Raw genomic sequence first — 27,617 nt, 5'->3', positions numbered from 1 at the left:
CAAGGAATTAATATATTATTTGTACATTTTGTAAAAAGACAAGACTTGTATAAAACCGTATGACAGAACACATTTCCTCCCATACTCCGATTGTGCAGGCAATGTGTAAGATTCTGTTTCTTGAGGGATCCACATTTTTATATATATATATATATATATATATATATATATATATATGTATAGATGATATAGATATAGATACAGATATAGATAGATAGAGATATAGATTATATATAGATAGATATAGATATAGATATAGATATAGATATAGATATAGATATAGATATAGATATAGATATAGATATAGATATAGATATAGATAGATATAGATAGATATAGATAGATATAGATAGATATAGATAGATATAGATAGATATATTAGATATAGATGTATGTATTTGCCGCTAACTTTGAACCTGGCCAGTCAGAAGGAGAAACAGGATAAGGCATTTGGTGCTATCTGTGTTTGAGTGAGCACAGTGTTTTCTGCCTTCATTGATCTGTGTGGCCAGCCACTTCCATATGTGTATGCACAGTGTGCTCATGTGCTTAGGTGCCGATAGCAAATATGTGCTCAGTCTTGTTGCTGCCTAGGTCTGGGGACACCTGCTGCAGCATCTTCCCCTCTATCAACTGAATCAGTGTATTCAAAATCTTGTTTCCTTACAAAAAACTCCAAACCAATACAAACCAAGAGTTTTACAAAATACATAAAAACATAAATCAATCAGAATAGATTCCTTCAAGACATTATTAACAGCTGTGACAATGATCACTTTTTAAAAAAATATAACAGCCCAAATCAACACATCTGAGAGAAATAAATGGTAGCCTGCTGTAAAAAAAAGAATGTGGGATGTCATAGTGAGGTAGTTTCCATTTTATTCTCTCTCTTTTTTTTTCAAGGATTCTGAAATAGTTACAAAAAGTAAAAGTCAAATTTTCCTAAATCCCAAATCCACAAGGAGCATTTCCAGAATCTTGGTGTTGAGGGATTATAGCTGCCATTGAGGCAATTTTGTGGCAATTTTGGTAAAGAATTTTAACATTTCAAAAGGAAAGGAAGAATCTGAAAGAAAAAGGAAAGCTTTAGAATTACAGGCTGCTCTTCATCCTAGTTGCTAAATTATCTGACTGAAACTGAGCCAGACCTCCATCATTCTCTTCTTCCTTCTGAAGCAAAGAGTAAAAAAAAGAGTAAATCAAAAAGTCCAGGAGCAGATGCAGTATTAAAGAGGTATGGGCATTTCTGATATTCTCCACATACATCCATTTTGTCTGCAATATGTAAGAGCCATAACATTTATGATGAAAGGTTTTAAACACGTGTAGGAGCATGGGAAAAAAAAATAGAGGAGAAAGACTACATAAAAGCTAGGAATTATAGCTGCCATTTGCTTCTTGGTGAGGATGCAGAAAAGCAAAAATATTTATATTCGTATCTTGGCCTTGACTGACAATCTGTCAGATCCATGCTTTGCATGGACATGCTTTGCAGTCCTCATGTCCTCAAAATTATTTGCTTTTTTTTCTACTCATGGAAAGACAAGGATACCATTTTGTCCTGGTAGGAAGAAGGGACTCCGCAGAGAAATGTATATGAACATAGATCTGTGACTACACTTGTATTAAGACATTGCCTAGAGCTTGGCAATGACCTTTCAGCTCCATTGCAGAGACAGAGTAATTTTCTCCCCAAGCATATATAGGGAACTTTTGTCCTAAGTACAGATCCCTACAGATACTATCTTTGCCTCCCCATTTATTATACAGGTACATAAGAGGAATAAAAACTAAAAGAAAAGTAAGGACAGAGTAAAGGCTTCCTATTTCAAAACAAGAATAGAAAAGCCTGACTTGAATGACTATATCACAAGATATTAATTCCTTTACCAGCAAATTCATATTTCATTGCCAAGAGACAAAATTCTTCAACACTAGAAGGAAATCTTGAATCAGTCTTTGAGATGTAGAAAATAATAATCCACAAGTTGTGCACCATTCAGACTCCTGTATTGTTATGTGCAGTAATGCACCTTTAATTAAGATACCTGTGGGATATTGCATGTACATTTAATATAGTAATCAAATGTACAAAACAATTTGAAGGAGATGACTGAGAGAGGACTTTATCAATGTAAGTATCTAAGAAGATGGAGCCAATCTCTGCTCAGTGATTCAAGCAATAGGACAAGAGGTTATGGTAGAAACTGAGGCACAGAAGTTTCACCAGAATATGAGGAAGAACTTCTTTACTGTGCAGGTGGTTGTGCACTGGAACAAATTGTCCAGAGAGAGTGAGGAGTCTCCCCTACAGGAGATATTCAAGAACCATCTAGACACAAACTTGTGCCATGTGCTCTGGGATGACCCTGCTTGAGCAGGGAGGTGGGACCAGATAATCCACTGTGGTCATTCCCAACCTTACCCATCTGTGATTCTTGCATCATATTTTGAAAGGACTTTTTCCTAGCACTCTCCTTGGCTGCCACTACTCAGACTGCACCAAAAAAAAAAAAATCAGAGGAAAATACACCACTTGGCATGTGGCAGGATATTAAAGGAAAGAGCAATTCATAACACTAAACCTTACTTGTAAGGCACAGAGTTGATTCAGTTGGTACCTCTTATTTCTTCTTTTAACCTGATCTGTTGTATATCTTAACATGGAAAATAATGTTTTGCCACTTAAATATTTGAGTGGCCACAGAGTAAAACAGATTTTCCTGAGAGAAACTAAACTGTAGATGCTCCTCATATATCCAAGAGCAGTTACCACTTGTTAATACAGCAGCACACCTAGAAAGAATTTAAATGACTGCTCTATTCCAAATAAAAGTAAAGTAGAGCATACATACTGTTGAAAGTGCTGCCATTGACAGTGGTAGCTGCTACCATGATCCAGTTCAGTCATTAAATTTCTGTTATTGTGTATCTAGAGCCCATCTAGTAGACAAGAAATTGTTGCTCCAGATGCTTATATGTAGCTGCAGCTCTCATATTGCAACACTGTAGAAATGTTCCAAATATGTTAAAAAAAAAAAAAATTCACCCAAAACCAGAACATTTTCATCAGATATTAAAAAAAAAAAAAAAGTTTTTAAGTGACCAGCTGAAAATGAAAGTTAATGAATTTACATTTTTCACAATTTTCATTCTTTGCAGCAATTGAAAATTTGGAGACATTATGATCTAGTTTATACTGCATACTACACACACAGACAAAACCAATCTAAGAATCACTCTGATGAGGTGTGCACTCAGGTGAACTTCTCCCTGTTTCCTCTGTGAAGCAGTAACTCAGAAGCTGATGACCTTGGATGGTGCAATCTACACATACTACATGTACTGAAATAAGTGTTAATCAATTCAATAATCCAAGGCTCTATGGGTTTTATTTATTAAAACTATATTTTTCCTAATTTTCTAGTTTCTGTTGATATTGGTACCTAATTAAAATTATTAAATTTTTTCTTTCGTGTTTAGAATATTTATTCCATCAATTGACTTGCCATAATTCAACATGTAATGGCATTTTTTATTTTTTATGTAATAAAAAACATCACAACCTTCCAGAGAAGCTTCTATGTCTTAACTAAATGAATCACAGGCAGCAGTAATGCATTATATTACTAATTATTTAGAAAATCTGCCACTATCTTGTCATGATATGATGGAAATCTTGGGCATAAGATTGTCAAAGACTGCAGACAGCACTGTCCACAATTCCAGTCATACATCACTTGTTCATTACTTACTGCAAAGACATTACCAATTCCATTTACAGAAGGAAAGGAACTTATACCAACTCCATTTTGTAAAATAGTCTCAGTTTGACAGTTTCAATTGTATTTTTAATTTTATGTATGCTAGTATAAATAAATTATTCTAAATATATTGTAATAAAAATTCGGTAACTGCTGATCTATTTAAAAACAGGTTTGATTTTAAAAGGAGAGAAACACACCATTCTTCCATACTGACACATTTTCTCTGCTTCAAAAGGAAACAAAGTCTACAAAGTCTAAGTTGATTAATTTTACTCAGTATAAAAACGAGCTACACAATGCCATCTCTTCTTTTACAATCCTAAGCAATAGTTCATCAAGTAATATGAAATTCTTACAGTGAACTTATCAGGAAAAAAAAGTTGTGGTTTTACTTAAAGATTTTTTTCCCACCAGATATAAATATACTTCAGTGTAATTAATGCATATTTCACAGTTAAAAGTACATAAAATCAAAATTTATTTAGCCTTCACAAACAACATCTTTTAAAAATTAACTTCCCTTTCAACTTCTGTAAAATCAGATTTAAAAGTCAGAAAGGCATCACACCAGTGAGCTCCTTCAGCCTTAAGCACATTCTGGTTTTCTGCTGAAGGCTGCCTGTGCTGATGAACAACTATCTTTTGGCCTTTCAGCTGTGTACTTAAATCAACAGAAAAGACAAAGATAAGAATAAGTAATGTTCTAAACATGCCACAGATAAGTTAACCTTTCCATCATTATATTTCATTCCTTACTACTTAGTACATATTTACTTCTTAAAGGTACCTTGCTGTTCCATTAACTTATACATTATGTACACAAGAGAAATCTTTTTGTAATGAGCTTCTTAATAAAACTTTACAAGGATTTCTTGATATATGTTAAATATCTAAGTTGCTAAGAGTTATTATCTCATCATTTTGTAGTACTCCTACATGTCAAAAGAGTGTTGCTAAAATATGTTTGTCTATCATCTACCATAGTTTGATTTTCCATCCCTGGAAGGCAGACTTTCTAAAATGTTTTCTCATTAGGAAAGAATTTTGGATTTTCTTTGAGAATTTTTTTTCATTTTAGGATTTCCAACTTCTTTCATATTAGCTTTTTTTAACCCCTTTACTGCTCTGCAAAAAAAACCAAAAAACCAACCTACTCTCTGTGGCAATCCCCATCCTGCAAAGGTCATTTATAATGAAACTTATTGTATACACCTAATTTTATATTGCATAATAAATCTTCAGCTACCCCTATATGTGACAACTCTGAAGGTTCAATCAGAGGTTGGATGTATCAATATTTAATGTATCTCTTAATAAAAAATTAGCACAGGCCTTCAATGACAATAAGTGTTCTTGGCTTATGCCGTCTGCTTCACAGGGCTATTAAAATGATTTTTTTTACAGTGTTAGTATTCATACAGGCAAAATAACAATTTTTTAAATATTGGGTTAAAAACAGCAAAACAGGTACTGAAACATGTTTGCCCTCACAAGGAAAATGTCCTCAGTCAAACAGTGGCAAGCTTAAAAGCACAATGAAATTCAGTACCAAGAAGGAAAAAAGTCTATCTACATAAAACAATCACTTATTTTAATATAGCTCAGAAAAATATAGTCATACTTTATTCTATGTTATTGTAAAAAACATGGAGTCAGCATGTTTTAGATAAGACAGTGACAGGAAAGGGCAATTATACCTAAAATGTTGTATTTGACAAACTACTAAACCTTTACTGAATACACTGGTTTCAATTTTGCATAACAGATTCTGTTCTAAGGGTGTCTGATTAGTCTTATTAGAAATAATCAGCATTCTATTTTCAAAATAAGTGGAATCAAGAAAAAAAAAGATTTCTTTGACTTCCTAAAATCTTTATTTTTCTGTGGAGCACATCACTTAACATATTTTTCTCAAGACTATAGTTACAGCCAAACATTTTTAAAATGCTCAATTTTGATTGAAAATACTTCTGTTCTCATTTTTACACTTAAAAATTGATTTATAGTAATGCAAATATTCTAATTGAATCTACTATGCAGACTGTTTATAAATAAACTTTCCTCTTTTGTACTTAAATGCCAGATAGTATTTTGATGAAAAGCAATGACTTATGTTCAGCTATTTAAGACAATAAAATTTTTCATGGTTTCAGTTGTGCTGCAGTGAATTTACTGCAAATTCCACCAGTCTGACAGATTCAATCTGTCCATCTGTTGAAATGACAGGTCATATTTGCAGCATCAAATATTTCAAGAGTTGCCAAATATATTAGAAGTGACAAAGAATGCAAGGAGCACAGAGTAGATTCTAGTTGCAAAATAAAATTTCAGAGACAACCATGCCAACAAGTCCACACATATGGTATGTAAATATGCTCAGATAACATTGGTTAAATCCACTAAATTAAAAAAAACACAAACTATTTTTAAGTTTTTCTTTGCCATCTGATGAACCAAGCCTGTCTCTTGGTATATGTATATGTATATGTATATGTATATGTATATGTATATGTATATGTATATGTATATGTATATGTATATGTATATGTATATATTTGGGTTTTATCCAATAACTTTTGTTTGCTATTTGGGATATTAATTTTGCTCTCACTTTTAGAAAATGTGTAATGCATGTATAGGAAAGTTTTCTGGGGAAGAATATGCACTGCAGACCAGTCATAGCTACAACTGTATTTGTCTCAAGAGTCTGTCCCCAGAATATGCTGACATGCTGAGTGATCCAGAATAACATCTAAACATACCTTAGCTACTAGCTTCAAGTGGGTAATTTATCTTCAAAAAATAATTGATGCACAATCTGAAGATTTATTCACTAAGTATTTTTCATAATCAAGCTGTGTGTATCTAACATACACTTGAGAGATAGTTTTGTGCATCCAAGTTTAAGAAATGCTGATGCTTTTCAAATTAAAATCTTCTGAAAACAAGTTCTAACAATACATTGCATTATGGTTATAGCACACTTCTAAAACATAATCTTTAAACAGTATTACTTGTTTTGGATTAAAAGATACATTTCTCAACTCTTCACACTATTCAAATTAAATAAGCTTCAATATAATTTTCCCATGAAGAGAGCTTATTCTTAATGGAGTTGTCTAACAAAGCCTGATTTTACAGTTTTGATTGTTTTATCTCTAATCATTTAGGATGCTAAAACCCATAAAATAAATTTGTAAATACCATGGCCACCTCTAAAAAAGAATCAAGAGCCTAAAAATGTCACATCAATTAGTAACATTTTGCAGTGCTCTTTATGGGAAAATTATATTAACTTGTTCTAAATAGGCATTCAAAAAACCTCTGTAAAATATCAAACACAAATATTGACTTCTGAAGTCAGCAGTCTACCTGCTGAACCACACTTGTTCCTACCCATACCAAGGTAATCTTTAAAGTTCCTTCCAACCCTAATTATTCTATTTGCTGCTGGTCGATGTTGCATCAAGGGAACAGGGTAAATATTCTCCTCTGATGGTATGAGGAGCTGCCAGCTCCATTAGGTTGCAAAGGTTTCTTTCTCTGTCCTTCACATTGCTCCTCTGAGCCTCACCAAGTCCCGTGTTTAATTTGATTAGCTCTCAATCAGACCCACCCCCTGCCTTTCAATAGGAGTGGTAGTCTGAGTTTTCACTATATAACTCCTTTTTTGAACAAAAGTTACAAAACTATGCATGAGATTTTAGTTTTGATTCTGAAATCTCTAGAGAACAGATTGGAAGGATGATCATGATCACATATGACTAAATTTTGTAGGAAGTGAGGAATACAATATTAGTAATCTTTCTTTTCTTCTGCTTTTACTACTTCACTCTCATTAAGTAATTAATTTCTTCCATTGCCAGTAAATCTAAAGACATTTATTTTCTATCTAGGGAAGAAGTTTCTTCCAACCCCATATTATTTACAATTATTTTCATCAGCCTTTGTCCTGATTTTTGCATTTTCCATGTCTTATCCTCAGAAGTACATATATGTTGCAATCTGGGCTCACCTTTAATCTCACTGAACAAAAATTCAGAACTTCTATCTGAATTTTTCCATTTATCTCGACCCTAGATTTTTGTCAAACTTGAAAATACACTGAAACTAGTCAGTGTCTATTTGCCTTTTTAGGAGAAGCACTTCATTCCATCATTTCTAATTTGTTTGCTCTTCCTGCAGAGCTAGGAAGCAGGCTCTGTTTTTCTTCTTCCATTTTGCCCTAGTGAAAACAGATCATGGCTTTGTGGCTACCTGGAGCTGCCTTAAAAAATGAATGTCCTGGCTGTCTCCCCTCCCAGCTTCTTGCCCACACCCACAGACTGCTCCCTGAAGAGCCAGAGTGAGAAACAGAAATTATCATGGAAACAGTGTTCAGCAACAACTAAAATCTCAGTGTGTTGTCAAGTCTAATTTGGTCACCAACATAAAACACAGCATCACATACAGACTGCTATAAAGACAATTATCATCCAAACCCAGTATTATTTTCATAATTTTGCAAGACAACTCAAAACATTTTCTTAATACTTCTATTCAAGCATTGGTTAAGATCCCCATCTTACATTCCATCCATCCAAAGCCTGTAGTAATTTTATTAATTAACATATAAGTTAGGTGCAACCCAAGTAAATTGATGAAGAATACTAGTGAAAACCATGGAAATAGCTTTGGCTGGAAAAGACTCAATATTCCTGTAACTACATGCACAGAGGTGGGCTTTTTTGCAGTTTTAATTTTCATGTAATTATACCACATGGCATTTTTCATAAGATGGTATTTTATCAGTACATGGTACAACCTGACAAACTAAGGAAGTATTTTGTATTCTTCTGAATATTTACAAAGAAGGAATCAAAAAAATCTGTGGAAATGTGACCTTTGTGGTTGAACATAAAACTTTTAGCAACATATAAAATATTATCACTCACTTTAAAAGTTGATACATCTTTTAGCATTAGTAAATAATCTGATTTGACAGAAAGATATCTTTAAATTAAAAAAACATACATTATAGAAAGCTTACATTACTAAAATTAAAATAATGATTCTTCTCTCCCATAACTTTTTACCATTACTGAAAAGTTATGGGAAAGAAACATTAATGATGATGATGAGTAAGGTAGCACAAAATAATTATTTCAGTTATGATTATGAAAAATCAAATGACACAGACATGTCTAAGTACATATTGTCCAACAAAAGAGAATACATGATGATTTGTAGCAAGATAAATCTGCCAGAATGCTAACTGTAGTAATTTCAGTGAAGGCTGACAGTATTATTAAGACTGGCAGAGTGAGAACTTGGAACTGCATATTCAGTTCCATCAATTTCCTTCTCCAAGATAGGACATTTGGAGGATTCTTTTCTGGGAACTGTTCTATGGCTCTGCTCTTCTAAGAAGATTTCAAGATTCACTTCCAGGGAACATTCACTACAAAGGGAAAAGTGCTGCTAAGAAAAGTACACTGTAAAAACAAGCCTGTGAAGAGGTTGCACTTGAGAGAAGATACTTGTTATAGATTTTCAATTATTGCTTATTTAGAAATTCACCACCCACATTTGTCTTCCTCCCCCTTCCAAAACTTATGTTTTAAACATTTCTGGATTGCTAAGGACAAAACCTGTGTGCTAGTCATTATTTTTTAGTATTTTATATAGTTTAAAAGGTTAAACAGAGCCACTGGGTTCTGTTAACATACTTGCAATGCAAACTCACAGAGTGTGAACATAGAGATGGACAAGCACTCAAGAATGCTACTCATGTAAAATCATGATATAAGATAGAATTCAGCAGATAGTAGGAAAACCCCATCAGTGAAATGCAAATTGAGAATTCAAATTACAGTGTGAAATTTTCCTCAGCTCTTCACAAAATAGAGGTACTTCCATTTTTCTCATCTGGTTTCCTTTTTTCAGAATTTTAGGAGAGTATTTGTAACATGTTTTAGGGCAAAGCTTCAAGGCAAACTGTTCACTTATCAAGAAAAAAAAATTCAAGGAAAGATATAATGGATCCGTTAGGGCTAAGGTCCAACTACACCTGTTTTACCTCATTTAAGAAAAATGCTTGAAAAATATATTATATAAAAAAAAAGCACTATAAAGAAAACAGGAATAGAGAAATAGAGAGCTTGAGGTGTAGAAGTGCATAAACTGACACCTTAGGCATCTCAGAGATGAAGCAACTTTTCCAAAGGGAGGCTAGGGAAAAGATGATAAAGCCCTGGGTGTATTGCCAATAACTTTGTTGCAGAATCAAACTCCAGGCTGAAGGGTACTTACCCTAAGTTACAGAGAAAGGTTTTCAGAAAGAGAGAAATGAGGTGTCAAAAGGGCAATGTACATGGCAACACATCTGTCTATGGAGAGAAAGTAAGATATAAGGAAGAATCGAAGAAAAAAATATTAAAGTAAAACACACAAATAATTTCCTTTGACACATTTTTTATTTCTCATATTTCCTTATCTCTTACCAAACTGAGAGCAGACAAGAGATGTAACGATCTGTAACCCACAAAGCCAAGTTTCTTTAGTGTGCCTCTTTGAGAAATCCACAGTCCAAGAACTACAACCCAGGCAGCAGGGTGATACAGGTCTGAGAGCTTCATCAAATGAATAAATAATACATTTGTCATTCACTATGAATACCTATACCTACCACTGCCTGTGATGCTTAAATATCCTCCAAGGACAGCTACAGAATTCTGCTTTCTTTAGCTTACATGTCAAAATTGTCCTGGTAAAGGCATTTTAGTAGCAGTCCTCCATTTATGATAGGTATGCAAATACCTAAGCAAAAACAATAATGTATCATTCTCTGAAAAAACATTCTACATGTGCTTCAGACATCAAAACTTTACTTAGTCATTAAAGATGACTCATGGGCAGACTTATTTTCATTTTATGAAAATAATACTACAAATTCCATTTCATCTTTTCTCAGCCTAAATTACTGCAGTTATTAAATGAACAACTATTTTTGTGCAAAGGTAGCAATTAAAAGTCAGTCAGGATCAAGAAAGTCTTCATCCTAATTAATTAATTAATTAATTAATCCAAATTAAGTATGCTAGGAGCTACTCTTTGTCACTGAGGCCAGTGATCCTGGATCAGGCAGCATCCATGATTTGAAACATGGATGTATTGCCTACTGGAAAAGAGCTCAAGTCTATACAAATCCCTGAACAATTCCCAAAAATCAGTTGGAGAAGCATGAGAATCCCTAAAAGTAACAGATCCTATTACCTTTACATTTAAAAATCAAAGTGCAGACTTTTAGCTGGACCAGTTAAAAAAAAAAAAAAAAAATCACAAAAGAAGGCATGTTTCCTGACCTAATTAATCTGTAACACCATTTGAAGTTAATCGTAAGTGAATGTGATAAATCTGAAGAAGAGAGAACTGAACACTGTAATTAAAATATGACAACATGAATATGCAAGCTGTAAAACTTGATTGTAACACCCTGTGCAAAGGTCTGGATTCTTGTCAGGGAGACAAGAAGAAAAGAGTAATTCATCAGCTTTTCTCCACTGATGCAAAATTTAGCAATCACTGGTTGGTCAATTTATTTAAAGAACACCATATAGTGTTCTATTAAGAGGAAGAAGTTTAAGAAAAATATTAATCCAAGAAGAATACAGCATGTTTCAGGATTGTAATGGAATAAAGTAGAAAGACAGCCAACAAAGGAGCAGGAAAAGAAATTTCACATCATAGGAAAAAAAAGAATTTGAAATATGTGACATAGTAAATGACAAGTGTTAGAAATGAGAAAAACCCATGAGGGTTAAAAAAAAATTAATTTCATGAGACATGAGAAGAATAAAAATTGGCATGGCTGAAATGATGCAGGACGTAAATGGTCTGACTACTTTAGTTGGAAATGTTTGCTCAGTGAGACTATGGTAGTAAAGGAGGAAAGAGATTGGGGTCATGAACATTTGTAGAGATTCCTCAGGCAACTGGAAAATGCAGGTAAGGAAGCAAGCAGGATAACTTAAGGTGGTGAGTGGGTGGATAAGAGTTTGTGATACCAGAGAAAACAACCAACGTGGGTGACATCACAGAATCAGAATATGCTGAGTTGGAAAAGATTCACAAGTATATCAGAAAGTCACATTATGTACCTGACAGCATTGTCCAAATGCTTCTTGAATTCTTCTCAGGTTTGGTGCTGTGACCACTTCACTGGGGAGCCTATTCCAGTGCCCAACCACCCCCTTAGTGAAAAGTCTTTTTCTAATATCCAACCTAAATATTCCCTGACACAGCATCAGGCCATTTCCTTGGGTCCTGTCACTGGTCACCACAGAAAAGTGATCTATGTCTGCCCCTCCTCTTCCCCTCACATGGAAGTTGCAGACTGCAGTGAGGTCTGCCCTCAGTGTCCTTTCTCCAGGCTGAACAGAGCAAGTGACCTCAGCTGCTCCTCATATGGCTTCTCCACAAGGTCCTTCAGCATGCTCGTGTCCCTTCTTTGGATGGGACAGTCTCATATCTTCCCTGTATTGTGATGGCCAAAGCTGCACACAGAACTCAAGGTGAGATGGCCCCAGTGCAGAGCAGAGTGGGACAATCCTCCTCCTTCTTTCTTGTCCAGGTGGCAATGATGTGCCTGGTGTACCTCAGGACATGCTGAGGCATGAAATGCTTCAACTCAGTGAAAAGAGAAAAGGGACAGAAAGCTCACATAGCAGAAAAGTGTCATGTCTGATCATCCTGTGTATGAAGAATCCACAGAATCAGATCTCCTAATGAAAAAGATCTAAATGGTAGATATGAGGCTTAAAAAGCAAGTTAGATAATTAGAAATGGCAATGACAGCTAGGATAGAGGAAAAAAGGCAAGAGCCTGGGCAAATGTTAACGGGGGAGGATAAATACAGAGAGATGGGCTAAAAGGGGAAGACCTGAGGTACAAGAAGCTAATATAAATTAACTGGTAGAAAATACAGATAAAACACTGAGACACAGACAGGTGCAAGGTGACTGGTGGAACTCATAAGCCATTTACCAAAAACAATAAATGAACTAGTAAACAAGTCAACATAGCATTAAGAAAATTATCATATAGCAGAGTAATAAGTTGCATGTGCTAATACACATGTCAATAAGGAGGACAAAACAGAGACTTGGCTTGGTTGGCCAGTAATAGTCAAAGAAGCTGGACAGCAGATGAACATCAGATGTTGGGTATGCAGCTGTAGTCTAACTGTAGTGAAGTCAAGGACCTGGAGCAAGTTTCCATAATACATTTTGTTTTCCATATATACCAGTACATAACAAAAGCTTATGGACCACATTTGAAGGAAGAATAAGGAGCTGAATATGTACACAGGTTTTAAGTATAGACTAGGAAAACATCAGGAGGCATATTAGTAAAGTGATTGATGAATTACAATGGGCAGGTTTAGCCATAAATCTCACGAATACACAATTACATACTATAATCTATGTATATACAATGTTTAATTTTTTTAAGTTTGAGGAGAGCTGCACCAATAAAGACACCAACCTTTTAGTGTACCATTATTTGGAAAAAAATGCAGAATTTACACTAACTTTGGTCATAGGTATGTACCTTAAACAACCCATATCTGTAGAGAAAGTACATTTCCACCAAAAATTTTTACTTAAGAAAGAGCTAAAGGAAACTGTTTTCAGGGTCTAAAACACGAGTAGTCATTGTGTTTTTAGATAAATATACATGATGGTTTGTTTCACTTGGTATACTAATACAGTTATCTGCAAGATGTTTTATTATTACTTTATGGTTCAAAATATGTCTCTTTTAAAACAGAAACATTACAGAAGAATAATTAGTTTGATGTAACAGTCCTACTACTATTACACGCTAATAGTTTAAAACTTATTACTGTTCTCCAACATTTGTAGTAGTGTTACTATTTAGCAGCTATAATTTTTTTTACATTTAGTAAATTGCTATCAGGTGTCATATGGAGCTTAAATAAAAATCACAGTAAGTGTACAATTTTTGAAATAAAATCTCTGTTTCCATTTATAATAAAATGATCAGATTTTTGTGGACATTTTCCTTGCATTCCATTAAAATATTCTTTTAAACAAATAATCTGGTTGTATTATTTCTAAAACTATTATGACTTAAATTTGGAAAGTATAAATATTTTGGACATTATTAATCAATACTTGTGAGAAGCTATAACAGTAGTTTGAAAGACAAACATTTTATAGGTGTTAGTCACCCAGGAATATAGTTGAATAAATAATTTTAACTGGAGCATTTTTTTAATCATTCCAGAGATACAAACCAAATATTTTCAAATAACTTCCTAAATTAAAAACCTGCTACAAAACATAAAAGTAAACTCCTTTTCTGAGTAGTCTCGGTCAATAATAGAACTAATTGAAAACCTATAAATTTAGCACAGCGCAGCATGTAGTCTCTATCTTGCCCTGCCTATACATCAATAGGTCATTCTCAGTTAATTAAGTGAAGGCATAATCAGCTTAATTTATGTAGTTCAGGTCAGTTAATGATATCTTAGTACAGTACCTGAACATTTGGCCTGCCCATACAACTAGCTGGATATACCCAGTTCATTCTGTAGCTCTTCAGCTCTTCATTTTTTATCTCCGATTTCACTTTACACAGCTTAGTCTGGAGCTGATAAGTCTAATTTCTTGAGGCTGGAGCTGAAATAAAAACCAGAAAAAATTAACAGATTAACAAAGCAATGTGATTGGACTGTGATAGTATTTGACTCAGAAAAACCATAAAAGTTGACAGTTTCAAATTAACTACTTGTATCATTTAAGTATACAATATTTTTAAATAGTCTAATAACAATACATAAATGAAGAATAAAAACACAAGAGATATGGTTGGAAAACATCTTATTTTTCCTCTAAATTATATAGTTTTAAAACAGTCATAGGAAGTAAGAATTTTCCAGAACACACAACATACAGTGCAGTACCTCAATAAGATGATCATCCTTTCCCTGTTGCAGAGAAAGTGTTTTCTTCTGCTGTCTCTGTAGCTCATCTTCTCCTCTCTGAAGCTGCAAGTTTACACACAAAGACAAACCACAATGTCAACCAATTGGACCTCACTTAGGGAACCAAAGAGATCGATTTGTAAAGCAAAGGATGAACAGGACCCCATTTCTGAAGTACGTTGCTCAAACTGCTCTTTCATTAAAAGATGCTCTCTCTTATTGATTTTGGCTTAAATAATGAGAAAGCTTATCCAAAAATCTTTAGCATTTGGGCTCAAGTTAAGGAAATCAATAGAGTCATTTCCCATTTGAACTGCATATGTGAGTTTTATGTACGAGAGACAAGACAAAGCCCAAATCGGATAAATCAATAACATTGTCAATAGAACATGAAGCTGACAAATGGCATTTTTAAGCAATTAAAGAGAGCTGTAAACATACAGAAGCTAATCAATTACAGTGTTCTCTATTAACAGTTTTTAATTTATACAAACATTGTTAGGAATCCTGGGGAATGAAGATAACAATACATGTTTCTTCCTACTGTTCAGGGATTATGACGTTAAAGCTTCTGTTCTCCCAATGTCTAAATCTTTCAGTGGTCATGGGAAGAAAAGGAAATAGTTAATTAATCATTGAATTCCTATACTATTATGTCAACATATGTAATAAACATAGTTGGATACAGACTTTGACTGTGTTTTCTCACCCAATACAGAGTACAAGGACAACTGAAATATGCAATTATTCAGTAGATCAAAGCATAGAATCATAGGAATGTCTATGGATCACCTAATTGGACTCAGTCAGAGTAGGACCCCAGCTAGTACTAGACTGGGTCAACTTTCTCTTTACAAGAGAAACAAGTCTGAAAAACCCCAAGGATGGAGATTTTTTTACGCCATTTCATAAAGTGTTCTAGTGCAATGTGACCCTCATGGTGAAGTACTTCTGATGTTGATGCCAAAGTTGAAACTTGTGACTTCTGCCTTTTAATATACCAAGTACTGGTAGTAAGGCGAGTTAGTGTACCTTGTAATACATCATCCTCATAGTGTACTGCCAAATTGCACTACCTGCCATTAAGGGCCTCTTCTGCCTTTTTTTCACGGGGTTAAGTAATCTCTGGTAGAAGACCTGTTTTTCAGGTCTCCAATCATGAAGATGGTTAACCAAGACTCTACTGTTGCTAGCCCTCTTTTGGATTCTTTCCAGTTCTCCAACATCCTTCTTGAACTGCAAGATGGACGTAAACAAAGTATGCATGAAGTACAAAATTCTTTGATAAATTACCCACATTCCTTCCAATGTGGGTGACAATGCCAATTCATATTCAACTTGCAAGCCACTGTAACCTCTCCTTTCAGCAGAGCTGCTGCCTCAGTTAGTTTCCAGACTCGACTCACGCACTCGGTTGTTGTTTTCTGAAGTCCAGGGCTTTTGCACATCTTCTAAACTTAATAGGTTTCTGTTGGTCCACCCCTGTGTTTCTCAATATTTTTCCGTCCAATGTTACTTAACTTCTCAATTTTCCCTCACGTGAAAATTTGCTGAGGGTCCTTTCTATCTCATCATCTTGAAATATTTTCATCATTGATGAAAATACTGAATAAGAAAGGCAGTAGTATTGACTGGATGTCATCTGGAAGCAGAGCCATTAATTACTATCTTCGGAGTCCAAATGCCTGCTCATTTTTCAATCCAACTACCAGCTTATTCCTCCAACACATTCATCTCAGCTTATAAATAAAAATACAATTGAAAAGGATGTTAAAAGTTGTGTTTAAGTTACACTGGCCTATGTAACCAATCCTTCTAACAAAGAAGGCAATCAGATTAGTCAACCGTAATGCTCGTGCTGAGTGTTCAGGTGCAACATGTGCATCTCATAACTCAGCATTCACAACCCTTTCTCATCATTCTCAAAATGTAAAGGCACATATTATGCTTGAAAATAAAAGACAAAAAAATATTGCCTTATCAGCGATAAGAGCAATATTTAAATTAAAAAGTAGTTCTGAAATGACTGCATATACATTAACATGAGGTTAGCACTTCCATTTTGCTACTTGTAGACAGCCTTATTTTCCTTTTCCTCCTCACACAGGACTCTTCAATTGCTCATGCCCAGCATCCACATAAGGTAACAGAATTCCTATTCCTGTTCTTCTAAAGCAATATTCATCTAGAAACAACAGTTTTGAAAGAGAAAAATAACCAAAAACTTGTAATTTTTGACTCAAAATCTCAAAGATTATCCTTTACAGATGACTTTTCTTCCTTCTATTGATAGCTTAAATGTACATTCAAACTTTAAATAACTCCAAGGAAATACTTTATCAACAATCCAGCAGAGCAGTGTTGGAGCACTTAAAGCCATCAACAAATGTGGAACCATATTTGCCTTTAGCAATCCAAAACAATATTGCATTCAGTGGTGGCATGACAGGAAATGAAGAAAAAGTTTTCGAACAATGCCAGTAATATTGTCTGGGTTCTGGTGAATTATGCCCTGATTCTATTAGAAGGATATATTTCAACAGTTACATAGCAAAACTCAATTCAGGCCACTATCCATTTGTACAGCCATCGAGTGAAAATGGCTAAATTTGTAAAATGAAAAGCACAGGAAATTTCCTGATGCCTGTGGACCTGTGAATACTAAGAATGTTTTTGACTTTGAACCTATAAAAAAGTAAATGCTTATTTCACATGTCTCAAACTTAAGAAAGTTAATTGGAAGCTTAATTTACTGGTTAGAGACAAAAGGAGATAAATTTAGGAGATGTGTTAGAAGAGAGATTCTACCTCTGAAAAACAGATGCAATAAGCATCATCCCTCATACTGCTGAATTTGTTCACCTCTTAGCACCTGTACTGTCAAGAAGAAAGTTTTTGTAGGTACAGAATTAATATTTTTAGAGGAGAATCATTAATATATATTGTTGTAATCTAAAATCCCACTAAAAATACTCCTCAAGAAATTCCTGAGCTGTAAGATGAGAGAAAAAGCAGAACCAGTTCAGGTGGATGACTCAAAATTTTGGGAACCTAAAAAGAATAGGAAAGAGATAAAAGGACACAAAACTATGAACAGATCTGAAACTTGTTTCTATTTTTGATAACATAGAAGAAACTTCTCATCTATTCTGTGCAGGAGATTCACTTCTTAATTGTAGTTTTTGGCCAAGAGGAACTGCATTTGGCAGAATGGAACTTTTCTACAAGCAAAGAAGCTCTCATGACTATTGACTGTCCAGTCACTTCGACAAACTCTGTGATCTGTAAAGACATGTAACTTGACTTTGAGCATTCAACTTCACAACTATATGCTTGAAAAGAACCTTGGCCTTCTACAGAGGTGTATGTGTATAGAGTATTATGTTGTTAATCTTCTTATTCACCACTTTTTCAATAAGCATCAAGGGACACCCTTGTAAATCAGTGTTTGTGGGTAGTTACTGTAAATGTATTTTTGAAAACTAACAGCATGAAAAGAAGGCTAAAGTTAAAGAAGTTGATTTATTCCTGCTAAAAACAATTGAATATGTGAAAAATAGATATTTTGGAAAGCAAGAGTTATAAAACAGTTTTCAACATTATGTGGGTTTTTGTCTGGGTTTTTTCTGTAGCTTTATCCTTTCACTTTTCACTTTGCTGTTTTATATTCTAAATTTGTAAAATTCTCCATTAGCTTTTAGTCTCCATAGATGGAATTTGTGTTAGTTTTAACATCCTGACCTTCATACTGGAAGATACAAAGTTTTAGTTATCTTATATTGAAAATTATTTGCTAAATTGCTTCTACTGTTATACCAAAATATGGTCACTTAGAAGATTCTTGTCAGTTGCATAGATTTAAATATTGCAAAGGCTTAGAAACATTGAAATCTGTTACTGATGGAAGGGAAATTTAGCACTGACACTTACAGCTAGAACAGAAAAAACATATTGCAAATTTAAAAATAATTTGAAGTACTCCTGAATATTCTTGGCCAAAGCAGATCTTTTGCCATCCTATAAATAAAAAAGACCATATTTTTACCTGAGGATGAAAACATTTTATTGGCTAAATTTCAAAGCAGCTCTATTTTTGTACATATTTATCTGGCCTAAAATGTGCTTAAGATGACTGCACTTGATGCTGGTCCCTGTAAGATGTAAAAATATGGAGCACTGAACAGATATCACACGCAATCAATACGGAAATAACATAGCCTGGTGTATATAGCAGCTTACTGAGATACTTCACCACCTTTTACAAGAGTGAACAAAACAGGTGGCAAAGCCAAGCTCTAAAGAGAAGCAAAGAAATTACTTTGGTTGTTCATCATTAAATACTGGGGTTCCCCTATTAAAAAAAAAACTCCTTTCCTTTTTTCTTTTTCCGTTAGAATTTAAAATGCAAATTGCCAGAACACAAAAGCCCATATATGATCCTGATGGATTTTTTTTCTGTTTTTGCAACACCTATAAAACATGAAAAACTTAAACATGATCAACCATCCATTCCAATCCCACTGCATGAATGACAAAATCAAATTCAAAGAAAATTTATGATGTATCTGTAACTGTATCATTTCTCAATACACTCTTATAAAGGAGATAATGTCTAACACCAGACAATGGTCAGTAAAATTACTAATGTAAAGAATTATTGGTATTTTTAAAATTCATTACTGTCTTCTGTTTCCAGTTTTTCAGCGAGGCTGATTGCTTGAGTCAATGAATGTCTTCCTTTAATCTGTCTTCACTTCATTACCAGCTATTTTCTACTATCTCAAAACAGAGTAAAACTCCAGTCCCTGACTGGTGTAGTTTACTCCAGTTAACACAGTTAAATTCTTCCTTAAGTCTTCTTAGGAGAGAGAATGAAAGAAAAATTAATTATGTTCTGAGAGAACAGAAGCAAATGAGGAGTTTACAAAATTGTGGGTACAACGTCATTGAAAATCCAGCCAATTCCAGGAGAAAACAGTGGTTCTCTTAAGGCAGAGAAGGGGAATTCACTTCTGTCACAGAGCTTGGTTTACTTGAACATGTAATTAATCTTTCTTCCTTATCAATAAAGTCCTGACAAATTTCCCTAGATGAGGGAGCTCTTGTGCAACAGTATCCATGAATTCCTCAAAAGCGCTCAGATAAAATAAGCAGTTAATAATCAACAATTTTAAAATTTAGTGCACAGTATATCAGTTCTTAGTTCTTCCATTAAGATTTTTATAATAGTAAAATGTCATAGAGGTTTGCATCAATGTGTATTTTTCTATTCCTCTTTCAGCATTTGAAAGACTAAGTATGATTAGACTTGCTAGCAAATTCTTGAAGACAAGCAGATTAAGATAGGAATTTCTGCTCCATTTGAAATTACCCAAAATCCCAGATAAATCCTGAATTTATTTTTTTATTCTTATCTGAGAGGTCAGCAGAAGACCTTTCCGATTTCTTTAGGTTTCTTGGTTGCTCTATTTAAAACAGAAAAAAAAGTGTATGGTTCACAATATAAGTTAATTGGCTCAGAAAAACTGCATTCTCCAAAACACCTTGCCAGTTTAAGTCTGATGCTATAAGTGTTAGCAAAGGGAGAACTCCAGGGATTGGGAGTTGAATGCTTCTATGCTGCTGCTAAATGAAGCAGTTGTGCTTGAGAAGCCTCTGCCTGAATGCAATTCATTTTACAATATCATCTGGGGACAAAGTATAGTTTAAGATGCAAACTGAAATGGCATCTTCTGGTAATACAGAAATATCCCTCAGCTGACTTAAGAAAGAAATGAAGCTGAAAACTGGACCAGTATAAAACAATTGATCATTTTGGTTTGGGTAGTAGTAGTCTTACACACATTTCTCAGGCTGAAAGTCATTCTGTGTATGGCAATGCAGCAAACGTTTCACTGTGGGTTATCATATCTGAACTGCTTAAGGACACAGAGCCAGCAAGATAATTCAAATAAACTTGTTAAAGAAAGGAACATGGATTTAAAAGATAAGCTGTAAATCCAGGTGTACTGTCCAAAATCTACAGATTCTTGAATGCACACACGTGCAGGTTGAAACAACTATCAAAGAAAAGAGCTAAAGTGTACAAGATGTATTCTGTATTAACCTCTACTGTTCATCAGTACATTTGCATCTTCTGAATGTTGCAGGTAATAAAGGAATGAATCCCAACATACAATGACCTTCTGGTAAACTAATATGAGATGAAATAGGACCTAGTTTACATATTGGATTCAATACCTGCAACTGGACCCATCCACAAAAAATGAATCCTGATCCACTATTGTTGTATGCTTAACTTCAAAAACCTCAAAACCCTCTGTTTATAAACCAGGAAAAGATGTGAAATGAATCAATAACCATAAATTATCGACAACAATATAAGCATCATAAAACCTTCCCATTTTGTTATTCTGTGATAAAAAAGCCAAATTCAAAAGAGTAATTTTATATAAAACTTACATTTCTGTCCTTCCTTTTTTTTTTTTTTTTTCTGTATCAGGAGAGTTAAAACACATGGGAAAATACCATAATGAAACCGAATGAATAATAAATAAATAAACAAACAAACAAACAAATAAAACCTTTAACATTTGAATTCTACTACACTCAGGAATTTTAGCCTTTTCTTGTGATGAACTTTTCACCGACAGTTTTTCCTCTCTTTTTGAACACATTCTAGGAGAATTGTCAATTTCTATATAAAGATGAGCACTAAGGGCAACCAAAGCATTTGGTGTAGAAATAATGTGATGAAAAGCAAGGTCACCTAGGTTACAAAGTAAGTACTAATAAAAACAAGAGGTGGAAGACAAGGCTAGAAAAAGAAGTAGCATTCACACACTTAAAGACAGATATGTAAACACAGAGATTCGGATGGAATTTAGAAGGTAAAAGATACACCTAAGGAAAACTGACATTTATGGTAAGAGGGTGTGGAAAAGTTGGACAAAGAAGGGATACAAAGTAGATAGAAAGTGACAGTAGAAAAGGTACTTGAGCGGAGCTATAATACATTGCAGCCATTCAAGAATCTATGTAAAGCTCCATTTTCTTTATGTTACAGTTTTCTTCCTTTCACCTTCTACTTTAAACTCATGTCTTCTTTAAATCCACATTGGTCAGACATGCACCTTCTCCACTGTTATTTTACAGTCTTCTTATTTTTCTAAATTCATGGTTTAAAACTCCTTCCGTCTGAAATTTGCTTCACCAAACTATGTCCTTTTTTCTTCTTTTCTTTTGGAGACAGAAACACTGTTTTAGCAAAGTCAGTTGACAGAACTTTCTAAATAGAATTAGGTACTGGTATATAGCTTTTTCCTTACTTGATTCAACTCCTGTAGCCAGGAATTTAATCAGAAGGATCCCTTGCATGATATTACTGTTACAATGTCTTATGTCTGAGCTGTGCTAACAGAGAGTCGGAAAGCTACAGTCTTCTTCATCTATCTACTACATCTGTGCCAGCAAAACTGAAGCATCTTTGAAAATGCAAAATCAATGTTTACATAGACCTTGAGTTTATATTTAGATTTAAATATCTTTCTAGAACATTTCTTCTCAACTTAAGCAGCCTTCCACCCCCAAAACATACAACTAGGTAAAACTAGTTCATGTATTTCAATAACTTATTGCACAGATTATTCTTATTTTAGTTATGGTCAATCTTTTTCTATTAAAAATATTTCTGAGGCTTAACCTTTTAGGCATTTTCAATATCTCAGGCATTTAAAACTGCATCAAGTTAATACTTCACATATAGGTCATCAGTGTATATGAATATGCTATTAATTTGTTAATATCTAAAATAAGGGTTTGTTTATACAGTGCCAAACATTAATCAGTGCAATTTTATCATTTTCTTTATAGCCTTAGGAACTACAAATCCTATTTATAAAATTACTTTTGCAGAATTGAATGCCTGTGTCTCTCAGTATTTTTAAAAGCAATCCTTTCAAAGACTTGGTTAGCTGCACCTCTTAAATATGAGCTTGGCAGCAGTGCTGGTGTCACAGAGATTATATGCTTGGACTTCAAGGAGGTCAATGAGATGGCTGCAGAGCTCACTGTACAATAGCCTTCACTAGCTAATCCATAATGCAGCATTGTCAAATTATGATCATGCACCTGCAGTTTTTCAGGGAAAGGAATTCAAAATGAGAAACTCCATCTGGACGGCTCTTGTTGTTTTGGGTTCTTTTTCTTTATGAAGTATTTTCTTCATAATGAAAATGACAACATTCACAATTAAAGACCCTGATGGTAAGTATTAGACACTGCTGCAGAACGCAACATCTATCCACTAAAAATACTTTATAAAGTGTATACAATTTTCTTCAAAAACAGTTATTCAGTAGTCTTGGCCAAACCTTGGGAAGCTGTTTGCTGTATTATTGCTATATGAACTAGCAGTGCCAATTCAGCAGATCAGTAGTAAAAAGCTGCAATCATAGGAAAACCTATAGATCACAAAACAACAGAAGGATTATGAGAGAGAAAATGCCTTTTGAAAATTAACACTTCCCAAAAGTTTTACTTAATAGATCATGAAAATGTTTACAATATTCAAGGATATTACTTTATTCAAGTCCCATCTTCCTCTAATGCAGGCTTACTTTAAATGCCATCTTAATTAAAAAATATTACTGTTAAATAGTTGTAACAATCTTTTTTCCCATGTTCAAAGCTGCATATAGCTTCAGAAGCACAGGAGATCTGCTGTACCTGTCACACTTGTAATAGGTTGCACTAGATCCTTAATGTACAATGAATCTTCTTTCTCTTCCCTTTCTCTCTCCACATAGGTATGAATTCTACTTAAACTGCTGAAAGGAGAAAAAAACAAGGATTTATGTCCAGTTTAAAATTCTTGTTTTTTAAAGTTATGGGTTTTTTTATATTTAGGCCTTACTTTGATTTGTGCTTATACTGTCTCCTGCTGAACAAAGGTTACTGCCTATTCCATGTTTTGTTTCTTTTCCCCTCAGCACATAAGGTTTGCATACACTTAAGAATTAAATGCGATTATATTACCAAAAAGACTCCTCCCTCCTTCTTCTTCTTCCCCCAGGTTTATACACTGAGCAGGATGGTGTCATATGGTGTGGTACCCCTTTGGTCACTTGGGGTCATCTGCCCTGCCTGTGTCCCCTGCCAGCTCCTCATGCAGCCCCAGCCTGCTCCCTGGTGAGGTGGGTAAGAAGGACAAAAGACCTTGGCACTGTGCAAGAACTGCTCAGCAATAATGAAATATCTCTGCATTATTAACTCTCTTTTTAGCACAAATCCAAAACACAGGCCCACATCGGTCACTACAAAGAAAACTAATTATTCCCCAGCCAAAACCACAATGAAAGTATTATATTTTGTCAGATTAAAAAATCACAGATTCTACTACACTGACAGTCAAATTGTGAAGCAAATTATAAGAAATACTAAAAACTAAACTAAAGCTGTGTTCTTTACATATTCTTGAAAGCGAAGCCAAATCCTAGAAACTGTAAAAATGGAAGATAAGTTCTGAAAGCAGCAGTCCTTCCAAAAAATTATGCCCAGAATTCCCTTATGGAACAGGAGAGAAATGTGTATTTTAATGGCTTCACAAATATTTAATGGTTAAGAAATTCTTTTATAAAAACAGGCATAGTTCTGAATATTATCAGTTGCATTTTGGATTGCTTTCAAATGCAAAAAAGGAATCTATAGGTAATAGTAATGGTAATGGTAATGGTAATAGTAATAGTAATCTGCTCTGCATTACACAGGTGCCTATAATTTCTAGTGCAAAGTGAACATTCCCTTCCAATAGACAAGGTTGCACCTTCATATATTATTCTAAATGATTCAGTAGCCAAAAAAATAAAAATCAGAGTTAAATGTTATCTACTATCACAACTTTTTCAATTTAATATAGATACCTAAATTTATTTATTATTATTTAGAGTGCAGTTGTATAAAGAGGAAAACAAGACTATTCAGTGACTTTGATGTTCTTTTATCATTATAGTACATCTGACCTTTAATACATTTATGTAATTTGAAGTGAAGAAGAGTGGAATCAAAAGGCAAAATCTCTCTAACAGGGTATTCTAAATTTTTGTTAATTTAATGCATATAAATATATTTTACCAGATTCAGTTCTTCAGTTGGAAGCCTGACACCTGAACCAAATTCACCATGAATTCAAGTAATATTTTACTGGCCAGGATACAGTTGGCAGTCTAACTGTCTCTCCTTTATAAAGTATGGAAATTTTGTGTGAAGTGTCGTGCAGGCAAATGAAGAGTACTAGTGAGTACACACCCCACAGTTTTCAATGTTTGCTACCATAACATTCCAAGGCAGCTGGAAAATGCACGTTGGGATAATTTGCTGTTCCTCTGTGCACAGCAACAAGGCCTTCTTTGATTTCTGCCACTTTACAGAGCTAAGAAGTGGCTCTAGCAGCCTGCCACTCACTAACAATCAGCTGAATAGAAGTGCTCTGACATGATGCTCAGATGGGACAACCATTCACAGCAGCACACTCAACTTCAGCTAAGCCTGGTACCTTAAAGTACTTATTTAGCTACTTTTCATAAAGATCAGAAGATAAAAATCTTTTATTTCCTGCCAAGAGGCATCAGGACCAGAGTTGCTGGATCTAGTGATGAAGGGTGGAAGCAGGTTAGGTTCAAGAATTTTGCCTTCCCTGTGTGCTGTGTCATATCAACATGTCCACAGGTGCCAGGATTTACCTCACTAACTTGATTAGGAGCCCTTAAACAAATGTTTTCAACTCTGTTTTAATCTCCTTAGCACGAGGTAGATCTTGACTTGAATCTTTTTCCACTTCTGTCTTTTGTTGTTCTGGTAAGAATCTTGTGTCTTACGGAAGTCTGCACCTACTAATTTAAAAAAAAAAAAAAAAAACCAAAAGAAAAAAATCCAATTAATCATGATATTGTGGCATTAAAGACAGATAATAATGTCTTTTTTTTTTTTTTAATGGTAAAGTAGATAAAAAGTCAGGTGATACACAGTACCCTCTATTATAAATGCCTCATAATCATAATATGTCAGGATCATAACTCTAAACTTTTCTCAGGTTGGTACATATATCAAATGCAAATTAAGAACACTGAAATAATTTTGACATTTTGGCATATTACCACCCAGTATGTTTGAATTTACTGAAAAAAAACTGATATATTACATTTTTTTAACAGATAGTTGTGTTCATTATATTAAAAGCTGCAGTTAAAAAATCTCACTCTTCCATTCTCCATATTTTGAAAGGTTCCTTTTCTCAGATTCAACAATAGCAGCCTGTATCAAATTAATATTGTTTATATGCTTTATGTGAGAGTTCAAGCACTGCTTTAAATGCATAGAGTTCTCCACAAAAACAAGATTAGCAGTTTCAGCCCTGCAATGTAACAGTATTATGAAATTATTATAGAAATCAATAACACTTTCATTTCCAGAACTAATCTGATGGTAAGATCTTGTTTATAAAGATATTAAACAAATGCATTATTCACATTTTATAATGATTTTCAAGAAAGTGGACATTTTTTTAATTATCGCTTGGAAGTGGTAAAATAAATGAGTGTAATTTTTATTAACAGGAGTTTATTTACATAAAACAAATGCTCATTGAATTATTGAGTACGATAATATCTACATGCCTAGTCCTGTTTGTCATATTTTGTGCCTTTTGGTGACATCAGAATTATAACAACCTGATTTATGCACTAAATTTAATGCATAATATGACAACATACCGATAGGTATGCCTTATAATGTATAATTTAAACATGATTGCTATATATTTCACCCATATTTTCTTGGCTTTACCAAGATTCTCATGCATCTAGAAATCTCGATTGTAATGCAGGTTGCCAGATATGAATGTCGGTTTGAATTAATGAACATTTTTATAAAAATACTCTGAGTATGAATGTTTTAAAAACCTTGTCATAACATTCACCAAACTTACACATGACAGCTAGCATGTGTTACTGCATTTTCATCTTAAATATTTGATGACTGCCTCTTTAAATCCAAGATTCATAACCCAAAGGGTTTCATTTTCTTACAGCATATGTAATGCAAGAGACATTTATTAGTATAGTTCTCATTTTATGCATCAACAAAATATTTTTCAGAGAACCATTAGATGAACTCCCTGCTTTTCAGACTTTTTTCCTGAGCATTTTAATTATAATTGTATATTTTCTTTGACAATATTTGTACACAGACTATTTGCAATCCTCCCTGCTTCCCTATCTCCAGCCCCATCTGAACTGAAAGAAGAATTCTGCAATATACAATATTGCAGAGTCAGAAAATATGAAAGGCATCAACTAGCATCTCATATAGACTAGATTAAATATCTGAAAACCTTTGGTAAGCTTTTTTTAACCTCTGAACGTACCCAAAGAAATATTACTGCATACAATTACAATTCATAAAAATTTGCTAAGCACAGATCTTCATCTAATGCCATTAAACTGCTATTGCCAAAGCATAAAATGAATATTTCTTTATTCCTTATTGTCCACGAGTAATGCCTTCAGCAATGAGAAAATATCAAATATCAGAATGTTTGTAATTATTTAAGAAGCTGATCAACAAACCCCTGTTGGTGCAATATATTACTATGTTAGCACTGAAGGTTGTCCACTGACAGGTCACTCTCACTTGACCTTGTACACACAGAAAGGTAGCTCACCATGGTAACCTTGGTCCTGTGGCTTTCCATACAGTAAATCATTTCAGCCCTCTTCATGTAATTCTTTTATTGGCTGTGCAATTGAAATGTCATGCTTCACGAACAGAGACGCTGGTAATTTCTTATGGGTGATTAAACT

Source organism: Erithacus rubecula (genome assembly GCF_903797595.1).
Source record: "Erithacus rubecula genome assembly, chromosome: 3".
Lineage (NCBI taxonomy): Eukaryota > Metazoa > Chordata > Aves > Passeriformes > Muscicapidae > Erithacus > Erithacus rubecula.
This window is presented reverse-complemented; position numbering follows the sequence as displayed.